The sequence below is a fragment of the Nicotiana sylvestris genome, chromosome 9 (genome assembly GCF_000393655.2).
Source record: "Nicotiana sylvestris chromosome 9, ASM39365v2, whole genome shotgun sequence".
Taxonomy (NCBI): Eukaryota; Viridiplantae; Streptophyta; class Magnoliopsida; order Solanales; family Solanaceae; genus Nicotiana; species Nicotiana sylvestris.
This window is the reverse complement of record NC_091065.1, coordinates 181,536,937-181,540,255: the sequence shown is the minus strand read 5'-3', so window position 1 is coordinate 181,540,255 and position 3,319 is coordinate 181,536,937.

The following is a 3,319-nucleotide window of genomic DNA, read 5'->3' as shown; positions in this document are numbered from 1 at the left end:
ACTGCAAAGTACAAAAACCGGCTGCCAAGTCTGGGTTGTGGACCCCTCTGCTTATTTTCAAAGAGTCTAGGAATCTGTGCACGGCTACGACCCTTGGAGCAATCAAGTATTGGTGTCTCAAAGGAATTTTAGGACTCCCAATATATCCGGCTATTTCTTCCAATGTCGGGGTAAGTTCAAAATCTGAGAAGTGAAATACATTGTGGACCGAGTCCCAAAAGGTAACCAACGCCTTTACGATGTCTCCCCTAGGATTAATCTTCAGCAACCCAGTGAGGCCTCCCAGATATTGATTGACTGTTATTGGCAAATTCTGACTCGTGCTCATTCTGCATATTTATTAGGGTGGTTAAGAAAAAAAATCACGATTCAATGGACTCAAAAATAAAATGGACACTTTTTCCTCTTTTTTCATTTGAAAATATAATCCGATTTTGCAAATACGGCCTCCCAGCACCTCGGGGGAGAAGATTTTAAGGTTGTGTTGGCTAACCGGTAAAAACTAAAAAAAATGACCACGGGTAGTTGTTCTTGCAAAACAGCCTTCCGGCTCCCTTTTTAACGATATTCGGCTATTTCTGACAAGAATGGCATCGCCCTAACTATTTTCAGATAAAAGTAAAATTTTGTTCTTTTGGGTTACTTTTGCAAAAAGGGAAGTTGGACCCGATGTGGATTGCCTACGTATCTCATACCCTGTGAGAATCAAACTGGCGTAGTTCAGGCAGATAAAACAAACTATTTTTGAAATCAAGACTTTTTTTAATTGGCAAGACTTTGGACATTGTTTTTTTTTTCAAAATAGGCGATTAGCTCTCTTTAACCCTTCTACTGCTATTTCTCTTTCCTCAACTTTTCAAATATTCAAAAGTCGATCAGCATGCAAGTCCGAAGCAATAAATGCACAAGTAGCAAGTAAAATGTATCAGGATGGTCATTTTTTATTTTTGGTACACTTGTCCTAGACAGACCCAACCCCTGTGTTGAGCCTCCAAAGTCAGATGCACATGATGCAACCAAATGTTCCTACTAGGGATCTGGCATGAAGCTGAGTTATTCTAGGTTCAAAACCTGGGTATTTGTTCTAGACTGTGTACCCGAGCGGACAACTCGAGCCGAGGAGGGGGCTACATACCGGGAACCAAAAGGCCATCCGGCTTAGTAACTTGTCTGAGCCTCTTTCTTATTTCAGGGTATGACACTAACAGAATAGAGAGTCTCGACCAGCGAGCACATCCCCGAAGATGAGAAGAGAAGGGTTTCGTAGCAGTGTATATACAGTTCAGATAATATCAAAGCGGTAAAAAGCAACACTTAGCACATTAGGCCTAAACATGTGAACAAAATCAGATAATAAATAAAGCCAAATACAACAATTATTCTAAGCTCGAATTCTGAACCCTGAACCAGAGATTCTGGGTTCAATCCCCAGCAGAGTCGCCAGAGCTATCACACCTCTTTTTTTACCCCCGAAAGGGTATAAAGGATTTTTTCCAATTAAAGGACAATCGAAACAGGATTATTATTAAAGATTCAGAGTCACCACTTGGGAGATTTATGGTGTCCCAAGTCACCGGTTGAATCCCGAATCGAGAAAAATATTGACTCTGTATTACATTATGCAAATACAAAAATCCGAGTAAGGAAGTCTGTTAACCCGGGAGAAGGTGTTAGGCATTTCCGGGTTCCGTGGTTCTAGCACGGTCGCTCAACTATTATATCCGGCTTAATTATCTGATTCTAAATAATTATGAACCTATGTGCAAACTTAAATTTTTAACCGCTTTTATTTAATTAATGAAAGAAGATTGCAATGTTATTAAAATACGCGTCGAACCACATCACATAAATGCACCCGGGCTTTCGGCATATTTCAATATTGTTGAGATTTGGATTTGGGTCACATAAATGTGCACCCGAATTTAGGAAAAGTAATTTTATTAAAATATCGCACCTAAAGCAACTACGCGATTATAACTTTGCGAGGGCCATGGAAATTTACTAAATGGCACGCCTCGAATTCATATATATATATATATATATATATATATATATATATATATATATATATATATATTTTAAGACATAATTAAAGAGGGCCACGCGATTTGTCGTCTTACTTGGCGCGGCGCACCTCGATTCCACTTTAAAAGGATATTCGAACTATAGCTTGAAGGTCCATGAACTATGAGTTATCTAGTTATGACTCACCTCCAATCTACTTGATGGGCTCAATTAATTAACACTAAATGTAGTTAAAGGTTCTGTTTAAATTAACTAAAAGGCTTGTGTGAGGGAAAACTAATTCATTGCACAAAAAAGGCTTGAGCCCACACAAAAGGATTGGAGGCCCCAAACAAAGGAAATGGCCTGGCTCTGACTCAAAGAATCCTTCTGAACTGGGCTACTACATCAACAATGTCCTTGCCTAAACAAATCATATCCATATAATTCTGCCTAAACTTGATCTAACAGAAAAGGGAATATATGCTTAACTGTACTTGCATTACCATTGAACTAAGACGAAATAAATGCCAACTAAGGAATGAGTTCTTAAATCCCAAATATGAGGCCAAATAAAACTAACATGAGAATGGTCCATATTTCAACAATCAACACCATGCTCCGTCTTCAAATTTGCATTCAGGAATCTCAGGGTCACATTCAGACAAAGCCATTCGATACTCACACTGATTTAACTAATGAGTCATGACAAACATAACAGCCTCATAGATCTACTGGAGTAAGATTTGAAATATAGTCAAGACTAAACTGTTCAAACTAGGAGATCAAGTCAATGGTGAACAAAAATTCAGGAAGCTCAATCAACACAACATGACTTGGTTCGAAAATTGAACATAATCTCAGAAATGACTAATGATTTATGCTCATCTTACTCAAACCAACCTCCCTTTGCTTATAAATGAAACTAAACATGCACAATGCTATAGCTTATCATCAGCACAAAGAATACTTCCAGCAGAACCTATCACTATTAAGCAGTTTGAACAAATCGATTTGAAGTCAGCCTTAGCACAACTATTGACTAGTTGTGTGCTGAATTCCCAAACAAAACACCATGGCTAACAGTGCAGAATTTTGAACAAGAGCAGGAAGCAGAGCTACCTAGACATTGCAAAATAGGGCAGGCTAACAACTGCTCAAATTGACTTCTTCAACAACTCGAAAGAGCAGAAGTCTTGTAGCGTAAACAAGGCAGTAAATTTTCGAACAAAAGCAGGAAATAGAGCTGCCTAGACAGTGCAAAATAGGGCAGCTTTCAGCAAGCTAACAATCCAAACAAATATTCCCAAAATGC